Here is a 25761-nt window from a genome sequence, read left to right as displayed (position 1 = left end):
TCTGCGCCTGTCTGTCCCCGGTGCCTCCTTGCCGCCGCCATTTCCTCGGCCGCGGGGTGAGGTGAGGCGAGGTGAGCCGAGGTCAGGGAGGCGCGCGCCCACCGCGCCTGCGCAGCGCGCGCACCCCTCCCCCGCCCCCCTGCGCACGCGTGGCGAGGCGCGCGCGCAGAGCGGGGATCACCTCCCCGGTGCGCCGTTCCTGCGCACGCGCGGCGGCGGCGGCCCCGGGGTGCCGCGGGTTGCAGTGCGCGCTGGCGCACGCGCGGTGGCGCGAGGCGCCGCGGCGGCCGGCGGCGGTGGGGGCTCGGCGGCGCAGGCGCGGTGGTGTCGGGGGGACTCCCGGGCCCGGGTGCTGCTGTGCCGCCGCCGGAGGAGCAGCAGGAGGAGGAGGAGGAGGCTCAGTCAGGCAGTGCCGGCGGGCGGCGGGCGCGGGGCTTCGCGCGGGGAGCGACGCTCGCCGGGGCAACGCAGGCGGGCAGCGGCAGCGCGGGGCCAGGTGAGCAGCGAGCGTGGCGCGGGGCGGTTCGGGCGGACCCGCCGGGCCCCGGTGTGCGGCGGCGAGGGGAAGGCGGGGGCGCGGCACGGAGGGGAGCGGTGGAAGTTTGACAGCGCCGGCGTGTCTTTCGCCGCGAACCGGGGGGCGGGAGTGCAGCGGCTGCCCTTGGGCGGGCACGGCCGCGGCCGGGGGCGGGGGGCGCTCGCGGGGCACCCGCTAGGCCCGGTGACCCACTTTGCTCCTGTCACAACTCCCGGGCGCGTCGGGAGCGCTGCCCGCCTGGCCCCGCGCCCGCGAACCGGGCAGGGCTGGCGCGGGACTCCCCGGCATCCCCCGGCCCCTTCGCCGCCTCTCCGTGGGGCGGCTCGTCCCGCGGGCGCCGAGGGGACGCGCCCGACCCCGCCGCCCCACGCGCGGGGGAGGTTTCCGCGGCGGCCCTGCGGAGCGCGGGTGTTTACACGGCGGGCGGGCGGCGGTCGGTGCCCGCTCGGCCCCGGGCCCTCCCCGCGGCGGGACAGCTCTGCGGGGCCTCGGGCTCCGGGCGGTGGCGAGAGCGTGCCCCGCGCTCTCCCTGCGGCAGGTGGGCTGGAGTTATGGGGTTGAGTATGCACTTCATAGGCTTTTGGTTTTTTTCCTTTTTTTTTTTCTGGTTCCGATAACTTCATTGCGATAACTGTAGCGTGTTCACGCTCGTAGAACCGAGGGATTCTCAGTAGCTCCCGGTCCTTTTTCGAATTACTGCGGCCTTAAAATCAGTGTGTTAAATACTCCATGCATGCAGGTGTGAAATACGACCAGCGAGGGACTGGAAATCCGTGGTACTTCAATTTTGTGTCTGGGTTAAGGTGGATCAGGATTCCTGGTTGGTTTCACTTTCAAATTCCAGCTATTTTAGGCCTCGATATAAATTGGAAAGGTTTTGGTTTTTTTTTTTTTTTTTGCACGAAGAGGATTGCTTGTGGACCAGTCAAACATATTTGCAGTGAGATTTTTGTAAGGCCGTTGTTGGTAAGAGTTAACCTACCAAGAGGCACAGGGAAAGTCAGATATGGCTTTGGCTGGAATAGGAAACTGCATGGTAGAGGCAGAGTGGCCGATCACACAGAACGTGATTCTCTAAATCCTTAAAATATATCTTTTTTCTTAAATGACTGTTTCACAAGCAATGCTTTTGGTGCCAGTATTGACTTGACCTGGCCTGCCTCTTCCTTGCTTCAGCTGCACCAGCTCAACGGTTTGTGGAATTGTGTCCCGTAGCTAGCTTGAGGAAATGATCCAGGTTAAAATTAACTACCTTGGTTTTGTGTTTTTTGTTTTTTCTTTTTAATGTGGTTATATTTAACCTATATAATTTCTCTGGCTAACAGGTGTGTCAGGAGGCAAGAGGATTGTTTAAGCAAATATCCTAGTGAAAGAAGTACTTGAGAAATATACCTTGACTGTGGTAGTCCTGGCAAAGTTCAGTATGAACAGTTGCAGTTGTTTCACAATATTCAGTTTTACAGAAATAATATTGACTTTCTTTATAAATATCTGTGGTTTTGGGCCTGTTATTTGAAATTGGATGGCATTTGATTGTTGTAATAGATTCTATTTGAAACTCTGCTTTTAAATTTTTTTGAATTGAACTATTAATTTTCATATGCATCCACTTAAGACACTTCCTCAAACTCACTGCAGACACTACTTTCCGATTACCAGATATAATGTATTTGGTTTAGGTTCTTTTTGTAGCATATGGCAGCTTTGTCTGAGAATTTTGTTAGTAAGGCAAGGGTTACTGCTTCTTAACAAACAATTCAAACAGGGAAAAAACCTCCGAACTTCCGGGTTGATATTTAATAGTTTAAGGTGCCATTCAGCCATGTCTTGTTTTTTATTTCTTCCGCTTCATGTTCTTACCTGGAAAAGTTTAACACATATCGGCAAAATAAAAGAATGTGAGGAAAGCAGAGTGTTTTCATTACTAATGCTCTTCTAAGGACCCCAAAACCTCTGCTGTAGGTAACTTTACTCTCTTTATACTAAGCAATTTAAAAACTGAGTGGTAATTACCTTAAATTTAATTTGTAGTGTTGGTTAATTAACTTCTTAGTATAGAATTTCACAGCAGTCATGAATCTTCATGGTTGGATTGGTCTTGCAAAAGAAATTGCTGCTTTTAAGAGCTTTGAGCTTTTGCTTTTTTTTTCCCCCTGTATTTTAAATTTCTGCAAAAAGTTGTCGGTGCCTCATGGTTTCAGCTTAGTTTTATAGATGAAGACTATGGATAGCTCTCCTCTTAGAATAGAAAATTAGTATCCTAATCCAGTTTTTAATACAAAGTACGATTCAGAAGAAGTGGAATTACAGCTGAAAGGTGCCTTTTCATCACATTGTAATGAGTTAGTTTTTCTCGAGGCAAAGACTTTGGTAGATCTCTGAAGTAAAGAAGAATTCATTTTAGTGTTTCTGCTTTTTAAGACTACTAGCTTCCCTATGAACACTGCAAACTGTGAAGGTCAAATGAGAAAGGAGATGTAGAACTGTTCCTGAGAATTTCCTAATATTAGTAGGTACCGGCATAGCAAAGTCAGTAGTGATTGTTCCAGCCATTCTTACTTTCTTTTTATTTACTTTGCAAAGTATTTTTAACCTTTCAGTGTTAATGAACTGGTTCACCACTGAAGAGGTGGCACAAGACCAGGAGAGTTACCAGACTGTTGGGAGAACAGTAGGTGTTTTACAGGAGCTTTATCTCTAGAGGAGAAGAAAAGTGTGAGACTACAGATAGTGGCCAAACCATTCAAATGTTTCTCTCATCTTAAGCTAATACTGAATTATTGTTAGTAGCATTGGTATTATTATTTTGAATTTAGTGATCTTTCAGAATAAAAAGATGTGTTGGAAGCACACCTTCAGTTCTGAGCAGAATCTGAAATGAAAGATCTCAGTGTCTCTGCAACTGGTGCAAGCAAATCTGGCTATATCCATTAGGAAGGTACTTCATTCACTTCCCTGGGTGGTGCACCTGGGGAAAGGAACTTACGAGTATAGTTGGTTAATTTGTTAACTCAATGGGAATCTGTAATAATTTGAAACTCTGGCAGACATTACATTGTTCATTTGCTGTAGAACTTAAAAGATGTGAAATGCAAAATCACAGAAGAGAAAGGAGACTCAGGGTTAATGCAGCTGCCCTGAAGGATTAAATTCTCTATCCTTACTGCTGCCACAAAATTCCTTTGTTAATAATTTTGGCATACCTCACTCCTGAGTGTTTAAATTTATAGTTTTAATGTTCTCTTACCATACCTTTTGTGTATGTTATGAATTCTTTATTATAGCCACTTTCAGAATATATAATCATATACATAAAACGTTTTGGTCTTCTGTGGTTGTCATACATTTATTATTATGTGGAAATAACAAGGCTTCACAGATTCTTTCAACAGTTTAGAGCTGCACACTTTGGACTCTTTCCAACTGTTACATTTTGTCGTTAAAATCAGTGAATAATTTTCCTTATCCTGTACTGATGTTCTGAGTATATTATGAAATCATCATTAATAGTATTAATATTTTATTAAATATAGATACTTAAAAATTATATATATATATGAGATTCAAGACTGATAATGACTTATTTAGAGTATGATGCTTTTGCAGCTTAGTAGATGCTACAGGCATTCCTCATATTCATGATAAAAAAAGTAGCCAAATTAGGTATAAATATGGCTACTTCAATGCTTTGTTCTTTAAACTATGTGTTTGATAATCTCAGAGTATGTGAGAAGGCTTCAGTTTTGAAGCTAATATCATTTTACCAATAATGACAGCCTGGTACCACAAGATAAATGGCATTAGACTATTATCCTTTTGTTAAAACAGAAGAAAACACTTCTTGAAGTAAGACTGATCCAATTGAAGTGGATTTTTAAACTAAACATGTGACATCATTCTTCTATACAGGTCCTTCTAGAATTCCACTAAAAAGAATATTTGTGGGTACCTCTGAGATGGATTTTGATGTATGTTATTTTGGTATATGGTCAGATCCATAAAATAATATGGACGAGTCAAAATTGATTGAGATGGATTTTGTGTGTCCAGCCCAAAATCAAATTTGTATCCTTGCTAGAGGTTTCTGAGCTTTCACTAGTAAAGTTTTCCAAAGTTGAACACTGAAGTTTTGTTCTCATTCACGTCTTCCAGAATCTTATCGCAACCGATCATCTTGGCATCTAAATCTGTTTACTATTCATAAATTAGGCAATCTGTAAATTAGGCCTTCACTTGTTCAAAGGCATGTTCAAACCACACCTCAGGCACACCTATGGAATTGGACTTAGACCAAAACCCTGTGGTGACTCTCCCTTTTGTTCAGAAGCATAAAGGAGTGAGGAGGAAGAGGTTTTGTTCATGTCTCCTTTAAAGAAAAGAAATGTCCAAAATAAATAACAAACCAAAAAAACTCCAAAGTCTAGAACCTCACTTTTCCTTGCAGACAAGATGATTAAAGTCTAATTAGGCTAAAGAGATATACTAGGCCAGTTGTTTTCTTGGAGGAAAGGGAGATGATTTTATATATATATATATATATATATATATATATATATATATATATATATATATATATATATATATATACACACCTATATTCTGGCCTGTGTTCCATTAAAATTTTGAATGCCATTATAAACTGGAACCCATGACTTACGTCTCTTATTTGCTGCCCTTCTTAGAGAGGCATGCATACTTCTGGTGCTGCTCTGTCCAGTAAAGCTTTACTTTTTAGTTTTGCTTCCATATTCTGAAAATTGGCACGGAAATGAAAAGTTGTGAGTTGATGCACCTTCCCAGTGCGATCCAGAGCCTGCTGAGAGATTATGGTTTGAACCCTGTTTGGCAGACTAGAGATTGGCTTTCCAGTTTCTGTGTTCCAGGTTACTGTGCTGTAACCCTGTGCTGCTAGACAAAATGAGAGACATATTTCCCCCCCGATGGCATGTTACAAGAATATATTACTCCTGCTTTGGTGGGAAAAGCTTAACTATGTGTACGGGACCAGGATTGTGAGTACTAACCTTACCTATGTCCTAGACTTCAGAAACAGGTGAAGGCAAAATACTGTGTTCACTGATTACTTACATAGTTTGCATCTCTTTTAACTTTTGAAAAAGTTCTGCTGAATAATGCAGCTCTCACTGGCTTTGGTACTTAAGAATTGTGAATCTTTTTGTATGGAATCCCCTTTTTGTGCCATGTTTTAATGAAGACTCTGCTCTTTGGGATTATGTTGCCTATTACAGCCAGAGCAGACCACAGAACTTACTAACCTTGCATAGTAGTAGTCTTGCTGTGGGACACTTAGAAAAGAAGGAATAGCTGGGAATGGGCTGGTCATCCAGCATGATGCCAGAATTTTAAGTGCTTTATAGTAGGGAGTAGTATTTCTAGCGACCTCACCTACAAGAGCTTTTAGCTTGCAGCACCACAAGTTTGTGAGTGTATCTCCATTGCTTGCAGAAGAATGCTCCCGGATCCCATAAGCGTGTCATTCATTATCTGCTGAACTGGTAGATCTCCGGAAAGTTTCAGCACTTTCTTCACTGGGGCAAGTATTTGTGAGCACAGAGGAGGCAGGCTGGCCTGCAAGAAGAGGCTCTTGAGGGAGGTTAATGCGTGAGTTTCCTCGTGGACATTAAAAACACTGAGGAAATATATATTTTTACATCTTAAATTATGATCTTAACGAGAGTATGAGATACTAAGCTGCCTAATAAAAAAAAAACTTCAAAACACATTAATATAGCTAATTTAATATTTTAAATTCTGAGAATCCTGCTGCTGTTATAAATAAAACATAAGTCACCATTTTTATGTTTGAGTAAAGTTTTTAATGAAGTAGTTAATAATACTTTCTGGCATCAAGAGCATTTGAAGTGTTTGGTGGCTATTTCATTGCATCTTAAATGCAATGTCAGTGACTGCCTCTTGAGTTTCAGGTATTACTGACATGGACCCTGGCTGAGCAATGTTCCAGGAGTTTAGAGGTTGCTGTTGAGAAAATGGTTGTGAATACAGAGAAGGTAGTCTCTTGCTGGTGTGCTGAAGTAAAAGGTGTGTAATTTTTCAGATTAGTCTTGCTAGAGAAATGTTAAATGCTTGGATTTTCACCAGTCATCCAAAAGCCTTAAGATACATTAGGAGAAAAAACCTCTCTTGTTTCACGTGGTAACTTTCCCAGACCTTAGTTCCCCAAAGCTTAATTTGAAACCTTTACGTGAAGTTGTAAAAAGATAAAAAATATTGTGCCAAAATCTGCTTATTTCCTTGGCTCAGGAAATGTTCTAGGAAATGTTCCTTGATTAAAAGTTGTAGGGAGTTGCCTTTTTTTAAGACTGATTTCCTAAGAAAATGTGATTTATGCTTCTTCCTTGTTTTCTCTCATTCTTTCCTTACATATTCACCAGTAGCTTTTGAAATTGTTGATCAGTTGTAGCCGTGTTTGTAGGAGGGATGGAAATCACAGACTGCAGTGTTACCACAGGTTTTGGAAAAATTGGCAAGCTCGGTAGAGAGAAATGTGTCACTGTCCTCTCTTGAGAGAGAGATAATGCAATGGGATTTTGGTAGTGATCTGTTTTTTTCAGCATGCACTGGGTCTGTGTTGGATAGGAGGACAGGAGTTTTATGTGTCATCAGGACTTGAGGAGACAGGAAGTATATTGGGTTGTTTTGGAAAGGGATGGGGACCATCAATACCATAGTGTGACATTATAGCAAAATAATAATAAAAAGAATATTTTTCTGTCAACATAAGAACAAAAGATAGTATTTCCCATATCAGATCTCCAGTAAGCCCACTCCTCTATCTTGTAACATTGAGTTACTTGTTGAAAAGCAGGAGCTGAATTTATGTCTAGAATCACGTTTCTCGCCTTTTTTCCTGTCTGGCCTGTATTTGCATTATCTATTTATCGTAATCAACAGCAGACTAAAATCTGCCTCATTATGTTCAACTTGAAGATTTTTATCAAGTCTCAGTAGAGAAATGTAGGGTGTCCTGCTGGTTGGTTTAGAAAAACTGAAAAACTTAGTAATGGTAAGAAGGAAGAAAACTTTATTAACTTGTGCTGCTTTCATTTCTAGAGAATTCTGTGTTGTATAATATGAAATATACTTGTCAAGCCTTCAGTAACCAACATAGTCTTCATAAATTTTAATTTAGTGGCTCCAAGTATTGAAATAGTTAATTTTTAAAATATCATAGCAGACTGCAAAATAGGTGTTTCTGACTTGTGCTTATTTTAAAGTAGTTTTCATAGTAACAACAAATACTCTAAAGGAAACAGGGTTTTCGTCTACGGTGAGTAGAAAAGCAAGTAGCAGCATGAATCACAGCTTCCAAGAACTGTCAGAATAGGAATGCAGATTCTTTCATACACACACGCTTTCCTGTCAGTTTTAATGTAGTAATGTGATTTAATAAATTTTTCTTACCATCCACAGCAGCAACATCCATTATGTGTAATCAAACTAGTAGTAAAGTTGTGTGTTTGGGAACTACAGTTCAGAGCCAGTATGGTAGTTCCACTGATAGTTCTCTAACATCTCAGCAATTTTACATCTAATATATTTTTCTGGAAGTGTTTTTGTTGCTAAAATGTTGTGCTTAAATTTTTTATATAGCCTTTTTTTCCTACTTCATTTTTTTTATAGTCTTTTTTTCCAGCTCAGCTTTAGCTAAACATTTTGTGCTGCCCTAGAGCTTTTCATGATGTTTCATAGATAATAAGATAGAGTTTCAGCCTTGAGAAGCTTGTGATCTGAATTTCACTGACATAGAAAATGATGGTAGTGACCTCAGAAAGGGGGACAAGGATTCAAATTAATAAGCGAGTCATAGTGAGTGAATTAAACAAGTTCTCATTTCTAAGAACATGATAAGATAAATCAGCAACAAGTAATATGAGAATATAGAAACAAAAGTCAGCATAAAGCAAGTCCAAATAATATACAGATTTGGAGGAAATGGAGCAAAATATTTTACAGGATCTGGAAAGCATAATGAAATCAGAAAAGTAGTCTGAATCAAGAGGAAGAGTAACTAGAAGGTTTTATGAAATAGAGCAGGAAAAAGATCTGTAGAAACTTACAAATTATGTTGATGGGTTTAGCTCCTCTGAAAAAAAAATGAGACAGGAAAAGGATTTGAGAATATGCTGTTTTCATGAGTTTGGATAGGATACAAATTCTAGTACTAAGATATATATTTTTTTAACCCTTTAAGAAATTTAGCTGTCACTCGAACTTGCTTTTAAAGTGAGTGGCAAAACAACAGGCAGTGGTGCCTGAAAATTTCATCTCAGGCATTCCTGGAGCTCTGTCACTACCTTTTATTGCACACAATTTTTCTACAAGCTGGAGGACTTCATATAAATTTCAGTACAATTGAGTGTGAGACTATAGAAGTTTGTAACATCAATGGTGATTGACATACTGCCATTTTATCTAAGTCAAAAGGATCACAAACTTTTTTCGCTAAAGTAACTGAAATTGCTTTTCCAAATTATTTTAGTTAAATTTGTACTGCCTTTATAGAGACAATTAGATTTATGGTTGATTTAGACTGAGTTACATTAAACTTCATGTTGCCAACATAAGAGGTGAAAAATAGTCTTTCATAAACTGGCATCGATTTTTTTTTTTTAAATGCACCTAAACTTCCTGCCCTGTAGAATATAGATTGCCATTTCTTATCCACATACTGATATTTGATTTAATTAATTGATTTCCAACACTAGAATATTTCATTTGACCACTTAGGAAAATAGATATGTAGGTGACAATAGTCTGCATTTCTTATCCCATTAGACTTGGCAGTAAATCTTCCTCAAACATTGGCATTCTTCCCCAAGCTGACAGCTTCTTCTTTATGTGTACTGGGGGACAAGGTGGTAAAGAACAGGGGTTTAGAAATTACTTTGTTTTGGTTATTTTTTGTCAAAGGAAATCCGCCTATCCTTGCATACAATGGAAGGGAATAGATTTATGTATGCCCTAAAGGATATGCTTTGCCACATGGGAGTGCTGAATAGAAAATATCAACAGTGGGTAACTAGGAGTAGATTTTTCCAGCAGGATTATCATCAGTTAGATGATATTACCAAGTTGATGCATGTGTATTTAAAATACAACATGGTGTGTAGGAATACAAAATTTATGATCTGTGGCAGGTGGAGAGCTATTTCTTCGTTGAATTAATAGAGTATTTGTGTGTCGATATCTCTGTTATATAGTTAGCTTTTGCTCAGCACATCATACTGAAATTGGTTTTTTATTAGTGAGGGGAGTTTGATTAGAGGAGGGGGGAGTCTTGTGCTGTTGCATGCCATGTTCTCTGAGAGTTTCAAGTTGTGTTCTGAGTTCATGTGTCCTGTTTGAACCATAGTGCATACAGTTAAGATTTTATTGATGCATTTTCTTTCCAGAAGTTTGCATAGTGTATTACTGATATTCTGCGAGGTCATAATACAATCCAAATCAATTGTAATTCAATAATTGTAATATTAATGTTTTGTAGACATCATTACATCTGTAAATTTCATTCCTACCATTGGGCTATTGCATTTGAATCTCAGGTTTGGATTTCAGACAGTGCCAGAGCTATGTAAAAGGTGGTGTGCAATATTGAAATTCTTCATGAGTGTTTACATTATTCTATTGAATAGAAAAATTGGAAAGTGAAATTGTGAACAATTTAAGGATGCATATAAAATAAGTTAAATGGCAGGAGAGAAAACAGAAATAATCAAGGGCTCATCCCCAAAAGCTTTTTTGAACAGATTAATTGTTGTTAAACTGTGGGGTTTTTTGTTGTTTTTCAGAAGACTGTGCCAAAGACTTTTACTCAGATGACATCACGTTTGGACTACTAATGCTACCCACCCACCCTACAAGGCACAATGTATTTCTAGATAATTTAAGTAAGTATGTAGATTTTATTGCTACAAGAACAGTAATGCTTTAAACAGAAACATCTCTTTTTCAACCTCAGGCAAGGTAGACATTCCACTTCAATTTGAGATTCAAATTAATGGTGTGTGTGGGCAAGAATAAACTTCAAATAAGCTTTTTATAAGCTTTTATCCTGTACACTGGAGCATGGAATAAAACAACTGAACTGTACCTGAGCTGCCTTAGAAACTAGAAGGAAGAAAAAACTCAGACTTCATGAAGGCACTGTCCTGAGCAATGCAGCCTGCTAATGTGGCCCTGTGGTTTCTGGAGACTAAACTAATATCTCTCCCAGGGATGTGTTGCAGTGAATGAATGTATGTACTGCCACACTTACTGCTTTTCTGAGTGTTTTTTTGTTTGTTTATTTATTTGGGGTTTTTTTGTGTGTGGTAGATCACCTTGTTTATGAAAGGGTTGCTTCTCCCTGCTTCCTTGATTGGACAGTGTGTACTGTCCAGCTGAGGATGCATCAGGAGGTGCAGATTTTCATCTTTGCAAGACTTATCCATGTCGTGTCTTGCAGTGAGATTGCTGATTGCTTTGTACATCACACAGAGAGAAGCACAAAACAGCAGGGTAGTTTGTTTATGGTTCATCTTTTGAGCAACAAAGGAATTTTGATTCAGTGTATCATGAGGATCATGGCCATGGCCCTCTGTAGACTTCATGTATGTGTTTTTTGTTTTATCTTTCTAAGTAGGTGTTATTTTTCAGATGTTCTCTTGGCTTTTTGACTGGGTCAAAACATACACTTTTATACTGAGTCAAAAGAAATCCAAGAAATTGATCTATTTATGTAGAACAGACATTGTACCAATCTTGCTGAAATGGGATTATTTTGTCTTGCTGGCAGAAAGCCTTCCTGTATTCCAAGTGGCTTATAATGCATCGGAGGTGCTTGGTCATGCATGATGTTTGGTCATGAATGGAATTACAGGTAGCAGTGCTTGTAGTTAATGATGCCTGACACTTTCTGTTCCAGAACCATGGTTTTCGTTGCTTGTATTTTGCTAAGATGTAAATCTCTGTTATATGTCTCCTTCACCTAAAATTTGACCAAACATTAGCTTGTGTCTGAGAATGAGTTGAGAGGGAAGAACATACTGTTTTCTTGATGCACAATGCAATGAAAATCTTGCCACTGGAAAAATAAAGCACCTGCATATGCTGGAGCAAGCACTCAAGGTTTTAGGAGAAAGAAATTGTTAAGCTGCAGTATTTTTTTCTGCTATCCCACTTACATTAGACAGTATGATAGATTTCTGGAAATATGTTTTCTGCCAGTTCAATGAATTTCCTGAATCCATTTCATCTGTCCAAATCAGATGAGGTAGATATATTCCAAATCCTTTTAGTCATAAGCAGACAGAGCTACTGAGCATGTTCTAGCTGGACTGTGAGAAGTGAACAGGTCTAATCTCCTCGACTCCATTGTAGCATCAGTACAAACACTGAGTAAGAAGATTTTCTTCTGTACTCTTTGTGCTTTTCCTTTATCACCCATCTACTGTTGATTTGGTCCTTCAAATTCTGCTTCAGCAGTATATTTCCATAACTGTTGTCCATTTTTTAATTCAATTTTTCTCAATTCTTTGCTTTTTTTCTTTATTGCTACTCTAATGTTCCCAAGAGATCATAATAAAATTGATCTTTTGATCAAATATATTTCATATAGTGTTTCTTTAATGAAGTTCTTGCATTCCATAAATTGCTTGATTAGCTTCCCGTACTATTTCTTTGTTCCTGTGGCTGTTTGCTGAGATGATGTTTAGAGCCAAGCTAATTTCAGTCTTCCTGTGTCATTAATCTGATTTTTCTCAATTCCCATAGTTGGTTAGCATGGGATTTAGAGATTGATTTGAGTTACTGCAGTAAACCCATTATCATCTTTTACCCGTTTTAAATTTTGTTTGAGTTAGGTAGGGCAAGTTAAATCACAGTAGTAGTGCTTACAAACCTGTCTCAGACTATACTATCTGAATTTCCAGGGAAAAAAACAATAGTGACACCTCTGTCTGAAAGTTCAGAAATGCAAGAGTATTTTCCTTTACTGTATTTAATAGCACAAGTAATAGGAGGAAATGAAGAAATAAATAAGAGTAAGGCTGAAAGAAATAAGATAGAAACAAGAAGAGAAGTAAAAGATTTGAAGTGAGAAAACAGGACATAAAAGATGAAATAAATAAGCAAAGAAGGGAGAAATGGAGCCTAAGGAATAGGGATATCTAGATTTATGTCTTCTGCTGAATTATGGCACAGAGGAAATAAATTTTTTTGTGGAAGCCAGTAGATGGTCTTTTATCATGATTTTGTTTTTCAATTGTGAGTCATTATGAAGAATGCTTACAGAATTTTTCTGAAGTCTTTCAGTGCCATCAGGTATTCTGTTTGTGACATGATATCTCTGTTGATTAGTCTGATTTGAAAAGGAAGGGTATAACTCTGAAGCATTCATTGCAATTGTGATTTGGATGATTAAAACTGCTTTGGAAAAAATTTCACTGTTGTCTCCCCTTACCACTTGCTTGGCTTGGCTTAGTGTGTTTTTGAACTATATTCCTTTCTCAGAAAACTGGTCTGTGAGTTCTGCTGCAGGTGTAGAGTGTTCTTCTGTCTCTACTGGGGACATGGAGTTCTGCATCAATCATGAAATTCCTGGAAAAATTTGAATGATCCATGCGATAATGATGTTTGCTTCTGGAGACCAGATGAAATCTAATCCAAAATAAACCCTCTTGAACAGCTAGCATAGGAGTGTCAGCACCAGCTGCTTTGGTCTACTGATCCATTTCTGCGGTTTCAGATTACTTTCTAATGGGGACAGAGCCATAGTTGTTCGCTTTGCTTATAGGTCAGTAGATGAGGGCAGTGAACTTCTAAGATATGTGTCTGTGTGACAAGTCCAGTCATAAGTTTGGGTTCTGATTTTGAAAAATCAGGTGCCAGGAATACTTTTTTCCAATTTTGGTAATATAAACCGTCAATGACGTGCATAAATACTATAAATGACAGTGGTTCAAACAACTAAATTGTAACTGCTTTTTGTAATTCTGATGGGTTAGTGTGGGTTTTTTCCATACTTATATTTTTAAATTGTCAAGCAGAGGAGTTCTAATTTGTTTCATTTTGTAATTTTAGTATAGAATTCGAAAATATGTATGCTTCCCACCCGAAATGTTTTGCTTGAGCTGCTTATCTGCATTGATAAAACCTCAAGGCCGGTGTTTTATGGCAGTCATTAAGTAAGAGGAAGACAAAAAATGAAAAAGAGATGGTCTTTGCAGGTTTTTGCAGTTATTACCCTTTTTCTTGCCTTAGCTGTCATGAATCATGACATTGCCTGGAATGAATTCCTCAGTTGTTAAGGTGTTGAAAATCTAAGTAATATTTAGGTGCTGGTGTTATATCATTTCATCTTGAAATAGAAGTTGAAAGAGTGCTCTCCATCTGCCCTGTTTAATTTTAAGTTCTGAGTTTCCCAAAAATTTTGCATTCTTAACTGTAGTATAATATCCCACATATCTAAGCCAGTAATTAAGACTAAATTCAGCTATATTTCATATTTATTAGACCTTTGTGGAATCTTGACCTTGGCTTTCAGCATTTTTTCCAGAAAATTTCCAGCATTCAATTAAGATTTCTGTTGAGAGGAATGTTTAAACCTACAGTCTTTTAATATAATCATTAAAATCCTCCTGAAACTCTTAAGCTTGTAACAGCGTAAGCAGCAGTAGTAGCATTTTGGAACTGTTTGGAAAAAATCTGATTTTAATAAAGACCACAAAGCTATTTGCAGTATTAGTTAATTTGTTCAAAATTGAGATATAAACCTAATTTAAAATGAAGAAAAATGTTGAGAGTCAAAATGTGAGTTGTAAGCCAGTAAGTTCTGAAGACTTCTCACTATTTTAAGTAATCTTGGCTTAATAATATTTCACTGTCATATTGAAGTGCTTTGTTTGTGAGTTTTTTAATGTGTTTGGTATAAATAAACTATTTCAAACTTCTATGTGTGCTTAAATACAATACAGCTGTTTTCATTACCCTGTTAGCATATGGCCTGAATGTTAAATTCTATGTTAATTTCAGGATTTCCTGTAAACATTGATAACTTTTGGTATTCCATTCCATAATACCAGGGTTTCATAGGCCACTAGCAAGATCCTAGGTCTTTGAAACCGTTCTTGCAATGTGGTGAGCAGAAGTGAGTTAAATAAAACCTGATTTTAATTTTGGTTTTTGGTAACTGATACATTAATTGTGAATTGAAATAGCTGTAATACTTGTATAAATCTTTCTAGTGTTGCTTTTAGGGACTTAAATGCTGGATGATCTAAGTTAGATTTTTTTAATTAAGTGGGAAAAGAGCCCTCTGAGGGATAAAACCACCCACTGTGAAGGGGCTGAGGTGCCAGCTGTGAAAGTCTCTGATGGTGGGAGTGACTGCCAGAGTGGATCCTGGATGGTCAGACAGGAAATTTCCCTTAACGTTGGGATCTCAAGAGTGCAGAGAAGACTTTGAGGGGCAGGAAATAAGCACTCAGAAACACGTGTCTTGGCACATAGAAATAATGTGGTCTGATTGTTCTGTGAAAGAAAAACTTGATAATTGTAGAAGATAAAAATTAAAAAACTAAGGAAGGGAGTTTGAAGTCACACAAATGTAGCAAATGTGGTCCTAAGTAGTTGATAAGATTTTTTTTGTTGAGTATTATAGATAGTAAAAAGGACTAATAGTTCTCACAGAAATAACTTCTAGGACTCACTTGAAATGTTGTAGGGTTTGTTTGGGATGTCAGGATAGAATTTGAATATCTAGAATACAAAAATACAAAAAGGAGCTGAATTTGTGACTTTTTCCCGCCCTTAATCTAATCTTGAAAATTCTTATCTTAAAATATTTTAGCTGCAAAGTTTTTAAGTACTTGGTGTACAATTTCCTGATACTTGTTGTCTTTCAGTAAATATCATGATCTTAAAATATTTTTGAAAGAATGAGAGACACATGATAGAATTTTGCTATGAGTATTGAACTTAGTCTGCAAGGTATGGAAAGCCTTCATTGTAAAAATTCCCAGTGCATGAAGGGTAATATTCTCATCATAATTAATCAACTTAATTTACAATTAAATTGATGGAGCCAATATTTTGAAGATGGTACTGATATATGAGAAAAAGGAATTTGTAGTTTGTCTTTTGCTGTTTCTCTGGTGACCCCCAGAAGGTGATTTCAGTAGGTTTTCTGGATTTAGCTTTGCACAAGCTCTGAAAGTTTCAGAGGAGGGAGTGCATGCTTCTGCTGCTCAAGAGAATAAAGAAAAAGTGAAAAACATTGTTATCTGCATGAATAGATAATGTTTTAGAAACACAGAATGTTAAAAAATATTCAATGTTACAGTGTTACTTTAAACTATAATTTTGCTTTGAGCTTTGTTTCCTGAACATTTAGAAATTCGGTTGTGTTCAGTGCTCTAATACTCTTCTTTTATTTCCACATAAGAGTATATGCAGAGTGATTACAGTAAAATTAAATTAGATTTAGAGTTGATTTTATATACTTTTTCCTATTGCTACATTGTTGTTTCTATTTAGTAAGTTCAGCACTATCTCCTTTGTTATAGTATCATCTTTTCTACCTGAACAAGTCCAATGTCTGACTAAATGCTGGCTGATTCCATTTCCTTTGAATTCTTCCTTGTAGCAGGATGGCAAAAGGATACTTAGCATCTATACCCAAAGTGGTTACTGAGTGTTTTGCCAAAAGTTTCTAGGGACAATAAAACGAAACTTATTTTGTCTTAGTTTTATTAATTCTTTATCCAAAACAAGAGTTACTTCCTCTCTGTGTCAATTGCAAAACTCTTCTGGTTTGTTGCTTTTTGGGGGGTTTCTGTTTAGGTTTGGTTGGTTGGATTTGTTTATTTATTTGGGTTTTCTGGGAGAGGTGTCCCCTTTCCCTATTAAGGCACTTCATGCCTTTGTAATATGAAGTACTTGTCCTTTATCTCAAGTCTTGCAATCACTGTGATTCCAGTTGAGCATAGATTCTTCTGTTGAAAGTTCTGACGAAAGAGTAACTCCAGTATTTTCTTTAGTGAAATTAAAGTCTGGAATTCTCTAAATATAATGTTGAGTTTTTATTTACAGTATAAGCTTGCTTTTTTAATAATAGGTAGTTGTATTGAGGGATAAACTGAAGGACCTGGCAGACACTATAATTCTAGAAAATTAAGTTCTTCTGTTAAAGCTTGTTAACCATAGGAATATAATAGTAGGCATACTGATACAGAAGTGTGTTTTGCCACATATTTTTGGGGTAGAATATAGGCTTGGTTTGGAAAATACCTTAAAGATCATCTAGTTCTAATCCCCCTCCCCCATGAGTAGGGAATGCCATTCACTAGATCAGGTTGCTCAGGGTCACATCCAACCTGGCTTCGAACACTTCCAGGAATGGACCATCCACAACTTCTCTGGAAAACCTGTTTCAGTGCCGCAGCACCCTCTGAATAAAGAATTTCTTCCTAACATCTGATCTAAATCTTTGCTGTTTTAGTTTTAATCTGTTCCTCCTTGTTCTGTAATTATCTGCTTATGTAAAAAGTTGCTCTCCTTCTTTTTTAAAAGCCCCTTTCAAGTATAGGGAGGCTGCAGTGAAGTTTCTGTGGACCCTTCTCTGCTTTAGGCTGAAGAACCTCAGCTCAGCTCTCTCAGCCTGTCTTCAATAGAAGAGGTGCTCCAATCTTCTGATCACCTTTGTGGCCTCCCTTGGGCCTGCTCTAACAGGTCCCTGTCTTTCTTGTGGTGAGGATCCGAGAGCTGGATGCCGTCACCTCTTGTTACTGGCCTTCATCTGGACTTAGAGTCTGGCTGTGTCCATCCATCCAGTTAGTTTTCCCTCCAATAGACCACCGTTTAAACCTATGTCTCGCTAATTTGGTGAAGAGGATGTTGTGTGGACCATGTCAAAAGTCTTACAGAAGTCTAGTTAGATGACATTGGTTAGTCTTAACCTTGTCAGCTGTTGCTTCGTCATTGAAGGCCACCGGATTGGTCAGGCATGACAGGTGCGCTGGCTGTCTCTGATCTCCTCCTTGTGTTGTATGTGCCTTAAAATTGCTTCCATGATCTTCTCAGACACAGAGGTGAGGCTCATTGTTCTGTGGTTCCCGGATCTTTGTTTCTCCCTTTTTTTTAAAATAGGACTAATATTTCTGTTTTTCCAGTTTTTTCATCTGACTGCCGTGGCTTTTCCAATATGATAGAGTGGCATGGCAACATCATCTCCTCGGGTCCCATAGCCTTCTGGCTATTCAGTTTCATCAAGTGGTCTCAAACTTGCTCTTCTCTTAGAGTGGAAATACACTGAAATGACCATCCCCTAGTTCTTCCCATGTTTTGTTTTGTTCTTTTTTCATCTACCTCATTCATTTTTCTTACCACTTTGTGGTCTCCAAAATGATGTGCAGGAGTTCTGGGTAAAGTGGTAGGTGGAGGTAGGGAGGAGGGGCTGCTTGTTTGGCAATTTTTGACTTGGACTGCACTTCAGTTTTGTAGCTTAAAATTTTCCAACTGTCTCACTTCTTTCTTTTTGAAGATGCTTTCCAGTGAAGTACACTGCCTACTCCATTTTTCAGGCAGGCAAACAGTCCACTCTTCACAAAAGCTTTACAGAATAATTTAGCTGTGCATGAGTCACCCATGCTGGGAAATTTAGGCACCAGAAGCACTTCCACAGCTGCACAAATCATGGATTGTGCAATCAACTTGTAAAAAATAAAGTGGTGACTAGCACTAAATATTTTTAGAAGTGTTTTACTTACATGTATGCATGCATGTGATACAGGTAATTAAGTTTCAGATGAAATATTAGCTTTCTGAAATACATTGGTGTTCTTGGGTGTTGCTGTTAGCAACTGCTGTAATTTTTAAAAAATTATGTCCATTTGGTATACCTATGCAAATTAAGTGTTACAAATAGCTGCTGTTTGTGTAAATCATTAATCAGATTTTCTTAGTTTCAGATTATTAATTTAGAGGAATAATCTTGTATAAGTGTCTGTACTGAGGATCATCCTAAAACCATCCAACTTGATGCTGATTAACATGCTGTTTGATAAACAGGTTGACAACTAAGCAACACATAAGGTATATATATTTACATTTTGCTTGAGAGTCCTATTGACTCTGAGTTCTGGGTTTGTTTTCATATCCAGAAGCTGATCCATGAGTCTGGATCAGTATGTAAGAATGAGTCGCATTCTGCCCAGAAATTTAATTTGTCATGGATTGTCATGTGCGAGGCAGCAGCACATGGGAGAGTAAAGATGTTTCATATAAATATGATGCAGCCTTCTCATATAGTAAGTACAGTGCTCATTTCTTTGAAAACAAATTTGAATCTTGTTTTCCCTAATTCTGCTCTCTGGTTGTGATTTAACACATGGTATAGGTCAGCGTGAAGTGCCACTGTTGCCAAAAGATGTCTAACCTGGTGATTTGCTGCTTCTCCTTCCCCTGTGCCAACACAGCTTTTGAATAGTCGTATGGTGAAACAAATGTAGTTGATTTAGCTGAATGAAACAACATTTGGGTTAGTTTGGGGCTGGACCCAAACTAAAACACGTAATTTTAGGCTATGTTGACTGATCACATATTAATGCTAGCTAAGAGGGGATTTCATGTAGCCGTGGAAATGAGTGGTCAGAGTAATGATCAAAGGCTAACATTACACAAACTTTTGGCTTATCAAAGAGGTTGGTACAAGTGCTTGTAAACATAAGTAGCTGTTAGAGCATCAAGTGCCTGGTCTCTGTAGCCATGTAGTTACCTGTGTTGTCTGTGTATTGCTCTAGCTATCTTTCATGTGGTAATTCTTCATCTGTGGACAGATTCAGAGGAAGTACTTAGTCTTACTTCTCCCACATTCGAGGTAAATATGCTGACCATGAGATAGGAATAAGTCTTTTGTCTCTTATTTAGAGATAACCAACCAGCCACAGAAAAAGGGGCAAAACAAAACAAGAAAAAAAACTCCAACAAAACAAAACCACCTACAAAAATCCCTTGAGTTCCTTTTGCTTAGTTGTCTGGCATGGTGTGCCAGTTCCCCTCTGACCCCACCATCACGTTTTTATGTGGGCATAAGTGAGAGCAGGAAGATGTTTCTGGATGTGCTAGATAATTGTAGCTTAAAGGATTAAGTTGATGATATAAAATAATTTGGTGCCCCTTCAAATTGATTTCAGACTCATAAGCTATCTCCTTTATGGACTGTAAAGGGTGAGGATGAAGCAGGGCAGCAAGTAAGATTACAGCCATGGACTTCAGGAGAGCTAATTTTGCCTATCAGAGGTCTTCTTGAAAGAATCCCATGGGAACAGCAGTCCAAGAGAGCTGGTTGATGTTCAAGCATGACTCCTTTAAGGCTCAAGAACAATGAGCAAGAAGTTGGACAAAGTGGGACAGGAGACTGGCATGAATGAATAAAAAACTGGTGTCATTTTTCACGTGTAATCAGGAAATACACAGGAAATGGAAGCAGGGGCAGATTGCTTGGAATCACTGTAGAGTGCTTGGCAAAGTAGAAACAAGACAGGAAAGGCCAAGATCTACCTGAAATTAAATCTGATTGAGGATGTCAAGGGCAACAAGAAGGGCTTCTTCAAATACATAAATAACAAAAGAAAAACCTAAGATAATGAGGGCCTCTTACTAAATGGAAAGGGGACCCTGGTGATGGAGGATGCAGAGAAGGTGGAGACACTGAACACCTTCTTTGCATTGGTCTTCACTGGAGAAAAGCTCTGGAATATTTTACTCAGGAAACCAAGGTAAAGGAATGTTGGAAGGAAGGCTTTTCTTCAAGGAGGATTGGGTTAGAGAACACGCAGGTAAACTGAACATTCACAAGTCCATAAGCCCTGATGGATTGCATCAACGAGTGTTGAGAGCTGGTGGACACCATAATGAGTCTGCTCATGAGAGATCAGGGCAATTAGGAGAAGTATCTGAGGACTGGAAAAAAGCAAATGTCATCGTGGTCTTCAGAAATGGCAAAAAGGAGAACCCAGAGAATACTGGCCAGTCAACCTCATCTCAATCCCTGGAAAAGTGATGGAATATCTCATTCTGGAGGCCATCTCTGTCCATATGGGTAACAAGAAGGTGATCAGGAGCATGGGTTCACTAAGGGCAAATCATCCTTGGCCAACCTGATTGCCTTTTATGATGAGATGACTACCTGGAGGGATCAGGGGAGAGCGGTGGATATTGTTTAACCTGAGCTCAAGCAAGGCTTTCAGCACGGTCTCTCATGATATCCTCGTAGGCAAACTCAGGAAGCGTGGTCTGGATGAGTGGATGGTGAGGTGGATTGGGAACTGGCTGACCCCAGAGAGTCGCTGTCAGTGACGCTGGGTCTGGTTGGAGGCCTGACACCAGTGGTGTCTGCCACCATTCAATATTGGGAATTGTTTAACTTACTCCTTGATGACTTGGATGAAGGGGCAGAGGCATCCTCAGCAAGTTCACTGATGACACAAAGCTGGGAGGAGCAGCCAATACCCCAGAGTGCTGTGAGCCCTTCAGAAGGGCCTCAGCAGGCTGGAGGGATGTGCAGAAAGGAAATTCAGGGAAGGCAAGTGCAGGGTCCTGTACCTGGGCAGGAGTAACCCTATGCACCAGCACAGGCTGGGGATTGAGGTGCTGGAAAGCAGCTGTGCAGGGAAGGACCTCGGGGTTCTGGTGGAAACAAGCTGTCCATGAGCCAGCCATGTGCCCGTGTGGATGAGAAGGCCGGAGGTGTCCTGGGCTGCGTTGGGAAGGGCATTGCCAGCAGGCTGAGGGAGGTGATCTCTGCTCAGGAGTGCTGTGTCCAGTTCTGGGCTCCTCAGGACAAGAGACATGGAGCTCCTGGAGCAGGTCCAGTGGGGGACAACAAAGATGAGTAAGGGATTGGAGCAGCTCTGTTACGAGGAGAGTCTGAGGGAGCTGGGCTTGGCGAGGAGACAGCTGAGAGGGGATCTTAAATATGTACGTAAGTATCTGCAGGGAGAGTGCCGAGAGGATGAATCCAGGCTCTTGGTATTGCCTGGCAGTAGCACAAGAGGCAATGGGCAGAAACTGATGCACAGGAAGTTCCACCTGAAGAGGAAGAAGTTCTTTACTGTGCAGGTGAACAAGCACAGGACCAGATTTCCAGAGAGTCTCCCTCACTGTAGATACTCAGGAACTGCCTGGACACAACCCTGTGCCCTGTGCCCTAGGATGACCCTGCTTGAGCAGAGAGATTGGATGGGATGACCCATTCTGGTCCCTCCCAGCCTGACCTGTTCTGTGATTCTATGATACAGGCATTCGGTGCAGAAGTAATTTCCGTAACTTCTTGCAGACCCTCTTGGCCAACTGTTGACTTTCTTGATTTCTGAAAGTTTTAGAATGGCATAATGAAAACACAGAGCAGGAAATTTTGACTGAAGTTTTCTCTTGATTAGTCAAATTTTTATGTAAAAAGTGTAAGTGTTCATTTGAATGTGAAAGCTAATAAATCTTCATTTTTTTTTTCTGGTCTTGGATAGAATTTTAGAAAGATTCGTTTGTGTGAATTTCATAATCTCTTCTTAGTATCCTTTCCCACCTTTTAAGACATATCTGCATGCTAAAAGTCTGGCAGTTGATGTGCTTATGTAATGTTCGTGGGTTATTTCAGGAAGAGTAATTGAGGTGGATAGCTGAACATTGTTGCAGTAGTAATAACAATGATAAAGTCTCATTTTCTAAACTTAAGCCTGCCTGTTTATATCAACACCAAACAGAAATTTAGCATGGAATGGAAGAAGAATGTCCTTGGTGTTATCTTGCTTTGAATGTGTAATAATTATGTCGGTTGAAATTGATAATTAATTTTCTCCAGGACAGTTTGCAAAAAGTAGTTGACTTTCTGTATTTAGTCATTCTTCCCTTTTATTATTGGAGTAGACGAAAACCAATGTTTGACTCTTTGATCTGTCTCATTTCTTGGTGAATTACCATGTTTATTTTCCAGTATAGGAATTAAATGTTTAATAAATTTTTCTTCTTTGGTTTGATTTGTTAGGATTCTTTGTAGTATTTTTGCTTTGATGGAAATGTGACAAGCCATTTTAGAAAAATTGATTGTTAAACTAACACTTGTGTCTGATACAAAACATCTCTAAAATTCGTAATGCTCAGTTTCATAAACATTCTTAATTGGATTAAGTATTTCAAAGTGTTTTTAACTCCAGGATAAATATCTGGGTACTGTATTTTAAAGTTTTTTCTTTAAATTTCTGTTGATATTGAGAAATCATTAAGTGAAGATTTTTTTATTGTCTGGTAACTTTATTCTGTAGAAAAAAAGGTGATTTGTGTATAGTAAATAATTTCATGGGATAGTTATAATATTAATTGGGAATTTAAACTTTAGAATGTGCATGGGGAATTTTTTCATCTTTTGAACTTCTGAAAAAAAGTGACAATTGTCAACCTGCTTAGTTCCATCTAAGAGGCTGGAAGGAGGAAGCTTGGTTTTATTTGTTCATTGGAAAATGTACCAAATGTAGGTGGGTTCTATTAGAGAGTAGCAGATTGCAGATTTTACACCATTTATAGCACTTTTTTCCTCAGCACAGTCAACTTTAATTTGTGTTCTTCAGCTGGCTAGCTGACTGCAGGTTGTACAGGAATGTGAAAGTTTTCAGTTTTGGATTGTAACATTAACAGGTTAGAAATTAGCTTCTCTTGACTTGAGCTCCTGTTGTGAAGTACTGGTTTTGTGTTAAGCACCATTGAAAGAAACAGTAGGTGTTCTTTTAAGCCAGACTTGATTATGAAATGTATATTGTATTTTAGGTGTGCAAACACAACACGTACTCTAAGTCTAACCCAGGGTACTTTGTTATAGAACCAGGAGTGGGAGATGTAGCTAAGAGAGATGTTCCTGACAGTACAGAGGGTGCTGTTTCTTAGCTGTGCCAATTTTCAAAGGTAGATGGAGCCACACTTTTAAAACACAGTCTCTATTATTTTGGTCTCATTAAAACTGTGTGGTATGTATGTTCTTTTAAAGACATAATTTCACAAATCTGCTTCAGTGTGTGGCCAGAGCTAAAGAGGTATGCACTTACAGTGAAAGCCAAGGAAGGGCGGAGCCTTAAAAAATGGGAACAAGTGGGATCATAACATGTAGCTACTGTCTTTTTTGTACACACTAGTTGCATGTGATCTGTGAATGTTATTTCTGCCTCTCACTCTTACAGCTTTGTTATTGAAGGAAGAGAATCTCTCATAAGGAACTATGTATACATATGACTGAGAAAATATTTTAAATGAGACTACAGAAGAATAGCAGCTATTTCTTATGGCTAGGTTATTAAATGCTGCCTTTCAAATTTATCTTACAAACTTGGGTTTGTACTATTTTTTATTGTCCTTTTTGTTTTTCTGATTTGAGGAGCTTGTTCACTGATGACTCCAAAATCTGTATTGTATTACTTTCTTTTAGTATCTTTGTTAGTAATTTGATGGAGGAGCATAAACAGCACCTCAGGTGTTTGTAAGTGCAGTTAGTTGGAATCTTGGAAGGCGAAGATAATACAGACAGCCTGGAAAGGGATGGAGGGGAAAAAGCCTGGTAAGTGCTTCAGCACCTCACAGCCAAGGACCAATTATTAGACACCTGGCAACCTGCTGAGTGCTTTCCTGGTCACCCCCAGGGAGCTGGAGGGAAGCCAGGCTCAGGCAAAGAGCCCAGATTGCTAGTGAATTCCTGGTGAGGTGGCAGGTCTGAGGATGTTTTGAGAAGTCAGATTGGTGAGTCAGAGACAAGATCATTGGGGTACATGGAAAAATGTGGGCTAAGTTTGAATGTATCATAAAATAGTTTGGGTTGGAAAGCACTGCACAGAGCATCTGGTTTCAATGTTTCCCTTTTTCCAGTCAGCTGGAACTTAGCTTAATTGCCATGACTTTTCAAATATTATGGAGAATGGCTGTGCAAATATATCAACCAATTTCCTCAGGACTCCAGGATGCATCATATCAGGTATCATGGACCTAAGTGCAGTCAGGTTCCTCAAGTGATCATGAATCTTATCTTCCCTTACAGGGGAAGAAACCTTTTTCTCTAGTTTCTGTCTTGCAGTACACCCATTCAAGAAGTGTGGGAAGAGAGGTTGCAAGCCAAGACCGAAGGAAAAAAGTTGAGTACCTTAGCCTTCTCCTCATTTGTTGTTACCAGTTTACCAACCTTGTTTAATGGGTGTCACCCTCTTCTTTGACCTTCCTTTTCTGATTAATATACTTAAGGAAGTTGATCTTGTTATTCTTTGCATCCCTTGTCAAGTTTGGCTCCAGCTTCACCATGGCCTTCTTCATCCCATTCCTTTACAACTGGACTGCGTCCCTCTACTCTTCCCAGGATATCTGTCCTTGGAGAGAGTAGAGGGATGCATTTATGTCTTGCCCTTTAGTTTGACCAGCAGTCCCTTCTCATCCTTGCTAGAGTCTTGCTTCCAGTTTCTTGTGCCTGGAGATCATTAGCTCTTGTTCTGTATGGAGGACATCCTTGCACATCTGTGAGCTCTGTTGCTCTCCCGTGTGCCTGAGGGCAGTTTCCCTGGGGCTCATATTGGCTAGCTCCAGAGGCCTAGCTTCACATCCCTTGGGACTGCAAATTCCACCAGCGTGTAATCACTGTAGCCCAGGTAAAGTTTTGAGGCTTATTAAAGCTTTCCTGCGTGCATCTTCACTGAAGTCTGGACAAAGACTAGGGAGCTGCACTCTATCAGGGAGGGAGCTGTGAGGCCATCTCTGCCTTGAGTAAGGGGAAAGAGATAAAGACTGCAGAGAAGGGTAGAAGAGTGGCCGCAGAACAGCTGGTCTAGCAGAGATCAGCCCAAAGGATCTGGAGCAAAGGAGTGAAGGGCAGGGGTGTTCTCTTTTTTCGTGAGCTAAAGTGATGGAAATTGCAAATGTCAGTCAAAACTGCCATCAGTCTCAAGTTCTAGAGAAATCTCTCTCCTGATGGTGGGACAATCTAAAACATGAAGCATGCTGGAGAGAATTGCTTTTTCCTGTAGTCCTCATAATTCGTGTTTCTATGAAGATATTATTTGCAGTCACTTTTGAGCAAATTTGTTTGAGCAGCTTGTTTAGGTCCATTACCTTGTCAGGGAATAGACCAGGGCACATCTGTGTGACAAACCATTTCTAAGAACTTCACCTCTCTTTACCTCTGT

The 25761-nt window shown here is 39.5% G+C and overlaps 1 protein-coding gene across 6 annotated transcripts in view; it reads left to right on the top strand.

The window, feature by feature from the left end:
• Nucleotides 1-323: 323 nt before the first annotated feature.
• Nucleotides 324-25761, top strand: part of CLOCK (clock circadian regulator) — a 61662-nt gene continuing 36224 nt past the window's right edge. For 2 of the 6 annotated variants that reach the window (XM_088163380.1, XM_014873417.2), the window contains exons 1-2: nt 324-496; nt 10369-10467. The gene's annotated coding sequence lies outside the window, so the exon portion shown is untranslated. Of the gene's footprint in view, nt 497-10368; nt 10468-11420; nt 11439-25761 lie in introns of those variants that run through there. The other 4 variants (XM_088163381.1, XM_088163379.1, XM_088163377.1 and 1 more) reach the window with 3 other exon arrangements.

The sequence above is a fragment of the Sturnus vulgaris genome, chromosome 4, assembly GCF_052056855.1.
Source record: "Sturnus vulgaris isolate bStuVul1 chromosome 4, bStuVul1.hap1, whole genome shotgun sequence".
In the NCBI taxonomy this organism is placed as follows: domain Eukaryota; kingdom Metazoa; phylum Chordata; class Aves; order Passeriformes; family Sturnidae; genus Sturnus; species Sturnus vulgaris.
The sequence above is the reverse complement of the archived record's forward strand: the minus strand, read 5'-3'. Positions and strand labels throughout refer to the sequence as shown.